This window comes from Antrostomus carolinensis, unplaced genomic scaffold (assembly GCF_000700745.2).
Source record: "Antrostomus carolinensis isolate BGI_N321 unplaced genomic scaffold, ASM70074v2 scaffold10927, whole genome shotgun sequence".
In the NCBI taxonomy this organism is placed as follows: Eukaryota; Metazoa; Chordata; class Aves; order Caprimulgiformes; family Caprimulgidae; genus Antrostomus; species Antrostomus carolinensis.
The window spans coordinates 72581-77749 of record NW_010326644.1 but is presented as its reverse complement, the minus strand read 5'-3'; positions in this window follow the sequence as shown (position 1 = coordinate 77749).

The window sequence follows — 5169 nt, the reverse complement described above, 5'->3', positions numbered from 1 at the left end:
TCCCTACAACTTCAGTTGCTTTAAACCCCGTTTTTAATACGCAAAACCATTGCAATAATTGTTGTGTTGATGGGCACACTTAGAGCTAATACAGAGGAAAATGTTTCTTTTTCCCTTCTCTCATTTCACTGAAAATGCAAAACACTCAGTAGATTAAGGCTGATTTGCATATGTTTCTACATGCATGTGGTGCTCAGCATGAGTGAAGGAAGAGGCTTTGTGTGAATGTCATAGCCCAGGAACACGATTATTTTTACCCCACCAATACTTGCTAAGTTTCCTTTGCAGCAAAGTGCCACCTCCTACGTCTTTCTCTCACAAATATCCCCACGTGTCCATGTTCTCCTTACCATCTGAAATACGCATCTTTCTTTCAGAAGTCCAGGAGAAGTCCTATCTCTCTGCTTAAGTCCATCTCGAGCATCGGTCAGCCAACACCTATCCTGAGACAGGTCTGTGTAGATGGTCTTGGCCCTGGCTGTTTGACCTTGCAGCAGCTCTTTGCACAGGTGTATAGCCATCCCAGACCCATTTAAACCTAGAGTAACCTACCAAAATGAAGGGAAAACAGGTCCAGTCAAGTTCTCATTTAATGGAGAGTAGATATTTGGCTCAAATTCCTATTAACCTTTTTCTTCACTGTAATTATAAGTTAATAATGTTGTCAGTGGGAATTCTTTTGATTTCTGAAAAGAATTTAAATTATCATTTCAGCATGTGCCATTAATTAAAAATGAAGAGGCAAAGGAGCCAGGGCAATAATAAAGGAAAATACCGGAGCGTGAGGTGTTTCCCAGCTAGACCCTGTAATTCTCCAGCTCTCCCCAGTAAAGCATACAGAGAGTCCCAGGGGGTTCAAATCCCACAGGTCTGACCTATGTGACAGCTATCAGTCTAAACTGAAAAAGTGCCAGAGCTTGGATTGGTTTGGGAAAAAACATTACAGTGTGAACGAAAGAGCCAGACTTTTTAGTTAGGAGCCAAAATAACAAGTCTGCTGAGGATAAAGCACAGAGCACAACATTGAATATTCTGTAGTACAGAGTAATCCTTCAAAAAAGCCAGAAGAAAAGTGTTTTTTCTCAGTATTTGCAATTTTGATCCATATCCAGGCCAGCTAAGGGCTACCAACCCTCCCTCAAGCCCATGCAGTCAGGCACATAAGCAAAGGGTGTTGCTCTAGGGCTGTGACTAGAACATCGTAATAATCACCTCCTCTTACTCCTGCCACATATAATTGTATTTCTACCTCAGTCCTGATTTGAGACAGAGGTTATGGCAAAGGACAGAAAAAACCCTTGTTCCTATAAATCTATTTAAAACATTTGTTTGTTTGTTTGTTTGTTTTTAAAATAGCATGTTTAAAATATTTTAGTTCAGTAAAGAATGATTTTGAGGCACTGGTCTGCATCTTGCTTGTCTGTTTGTTCCCTAGCATGGGTGAAGTGAGTCAGTAGCCCAGACATTGCTCAGGTGCAATGGTGGCATTTTGTCTGGGTGGCCAAGGAAAGACTCTGGCCACATCTTCAATCACCAGGCTAATGTCTTAATTCAAAAAGAAGTCGTATTTCCTGACCAAATGCACTTGTCCTCTTTGTTTTCCTCTTCTCTTTGAACTTGACTTCAATGTTTCAGCAGTTTTCTCTGCAGACCCCGGTACCAGCACAAACTTGTGACTTTTTCACCCTCAGTGACTGATGCAGGGAAGATAAAGAAGATAAGACCATAGAGGTCCAAATTCTGCCTTCAGCCACATTAGCAAGCTGGCAGTGGTTATATAGCTCATTACTAAGTGCTATAAAATGTATTCACTCTGCTATTATTTTTCCATAAATTATTAGCAATCAGGTTGTTATCTTTTTTACAATCCCTTTTGATACGCGACATTTCTACAAGGCATTTTTCCAATCCATTTGGGTGTCAGAACAATTGCTGAGTTCTAATATTTTCTATTTTTTTTTAAAAGAGCCTCTGCTTCTCAGGCTGCACAGATCTGCATTTACAGACCAGCTCAACTCACACCTGAGGAAATTTCATTTCACGGGGAAACAACTTTTACTACTTGATTAAATTACCACTCATCGCTACGGCTCCAAGATGCTCTCTGCACACACATCTGGCAGAGAAGCCTTCACAAACAGTGAAGAAGAAAGTTTCAGGAAGCTCTCCCCAGACAGGTTTCTACACTAACCATAGAGACCACCTCTGCACCTCCCGGTTCCGGCCAGCCCAGCTGCGAGCCTGCCCTGGCCCTCCTGATAAAGTCAGCCCCCAGAGAGTCTTGAAAGGGTGCCTTGCAGGTGTGCTTTCCTGCCCACCCCTATCTCTCCCCGCTGCCTCTAAGGTTTCATTAACTCTCTCATCAGCGTACATAGGAGTTATCTGAAGGCAAAGGGAGGCTGTGACTATTTAAGCGATGGGTTTTCGGTATCTGTGTTCCTACAAGCTCAAGGCGGAGACCTCAGAGGCACCAGCTCAGCCTTCCTGTGCAGATAAAGGCTCTGCTAGCCTGTGCTGCTGGCAGGGAAATGGAAATCTGCACCCAGTTGTAGCTCCTGCCTGCCCAGCCAAGTCTCGCTGCACCTAAGAGTAAAACAGAGAAAGAGCCATGGTTTGCTGCAGTCAAAGGCCTACAATATCTTCCAATTAAGTGACAAAGGTGATGCTTTGCTTTTCTTTTTGGATCTGCTCATCCTCCTGGGCATCCCCTCTGCCCTTGTAGCTGCTTCTGGCAGGCTCAGCTCTTTTTCACCAAGGCACGCACTCCTGATGGGGTCTGGCCCAAAACACACTGAAAAGGGATTGAAAAAATTCTCTGGTCTCTGTGACCTCAGTGAGCCCAAGCCCACACTTTGTGCGGGATAAAGGACATGGATCATTTCCCTGCTCATGGCTGAAAGGCCCCTCACCACCCCCCTCCTCAGGCACACACACTCATGGCAGTGCTCCTGTTACTCCTAGGTTCAGGATCACCTTCACTGAAAGGTGAGCTTGAGTACCTTCCTCCAGTCAAGCCCCACCCATGCAAAAAAGTCTTTCACTGAGGGTGATTCACCCCAGGCTGGGAGGCCCACCAGGAATGGACAGGACAGGCTGCCTGCCTGCCCACCCTGCCACATTACACGCAGCTTCAGTGCCCTCTCAGCAGCTTCCCACCTGCCCAGGATGAGGACAAGTTCTTCTGCTACCCCATGAAGGTCCCACAGTGGCAAGTCAAGAGCAGCGACTCACAGGGAGATCTCGAGCTAGCACCAACTCAGGCACACCCTTAACTTTCTCCAATCAAAGAAGTTAGAGTAATCCTTTCCTCACCAACCTCTGATTTGTGGCCACATCCTCTAACAGAAAACCCATAACAAATACAAACACAGTTCATATGATGATAAGCTACAGAACCTATGTGATAGTCACTCCTCCATCACCACACTAAAAACCATTGCTTCCTAACATAGATTTTCATTTCATCCCATTGGCGTAGCTACTGTTTGGATCTCAAAAAAAGCCCCACTGCCACAAGAGAGGAATCAACCTGACACACACCTGCCCCATGATTTTACCACACGCATCACAAAGCAGCAGGCTTTCTTACATGATGATTAAAATAAGCTATTGGATTTTTCCCCCCCTCATTGTTAAGTTGTCACTTCTGAGGTTCAATATGCTGTCTGTCTGACACCCAAAAAATACCTGTTACCATCCTCTGGCAACTGATTTATGGAGCAACTAGGTTTTTATGTGACAGCCTGAATGCATTGAATGTGAAATTTCAAATGATATCTTGGTTTGATTTCCTAACTGTCAGAGTGGTACAAGCTCTTCTTCCTTCTTCTTCAACACCCATAATTGACTTTTTTCAAAAGATTTCCAATAACAGAAATCAGCTTTTGTCTAGAGCACAGGAAGTTGTCCAGAAGGCTCGATGTCCCAGACATGTTCCTGTACTCTCTTGAGCTGATCCTGAGAGTGCTACAATTTCAGCCTTGCTATACCAAAGCAGGTTTTCATGCCCTAATCCAAACTTCCCAGTAGAAATGAGCTTTGGGGATGAAGGAGAGCCCAACTGCTACATAAGAAAAAAGTTTGGGCTCAGTGGTTTTCTATGAGCTGTGCACATACGCTGGCAAAGGTAAGGTCACCCTGGTTCTGGAGCAATGTTCAGGTGTTACAGTGATGAGGATGTTACGAGAAGCGGCTTGCAGAATAACACAGCCGAGCAATACAATGTGTTGCCCTTGCAGTTTGCAGTCCTTGAATCTCCTGAGGAGTTTGTGTTTGTTGGAGAGCTGTGGCAAGTCAGCAAAGGAGAAGCATTGACATCCCTGGGAGGTGATCATTTTCTTTTATGTTTACTTATGTTAAGTAAGTGCATGCAAATACATCCATGTACCTCTCTCTCTGTACACATACTTACTCTATTAAAAATAAAGCACGGATGTTTTACTGATGAGGCCCAAACCCCAACCAGCAGTCTGGATATATCACAGGCTGTATATCTTGTGCTTGTGTCATGGAGACTCTTGGCCAGCAGAACAAAAATCATGAAGGACATTATTCAGATAAACATCAGACTCCGTGCTCAGAAAAAGAGAAAATGATCCAAACAAGAGGTTGCTGTGAGAATGTCTTCTGTGATGAGAACTGAAACTGCAAGTCACTGGTTTTCATTGAAAGCAATGCAACCAAGAGTCTGAAATCAGTCATGTCCTCCAACTGATGAGTTGTCTGAAATCTGCCACCTTCCAGAATACATGGATCCTGAGATCTCTCAGCTTCCTTATTTGTGATCACAGATTCCTGTAAAAAGGGTATTTCATTATTAAAATCAAATGTAATAATAATAATAATGACACCATGGAGAAAAACATACGCTGAAGTTGAATTATTTTCTTTTGCCCAGTGAATGATGGATTAATTTTTGAATTTATGTCACAACTGATTTCACACAAGTTAGAAGTTAGGCTGTCAAAGGTTTCTCCAGATAGACTGCAGTTTAGAGTGGACTGGACTTAATTTCACAACCATGTCTTAACGTAATTCTTGCGTGCCTGATGCAAGAGCTTCCAGCCAAGTTAATGGGAGTAATCATGTGAATAACATGCGCAGGTTTTGGCCTGAAAATCCCTACCACCCTCATTTGTGGGTCAAGGTTGGTCTGCTTAGGGAAAAGCA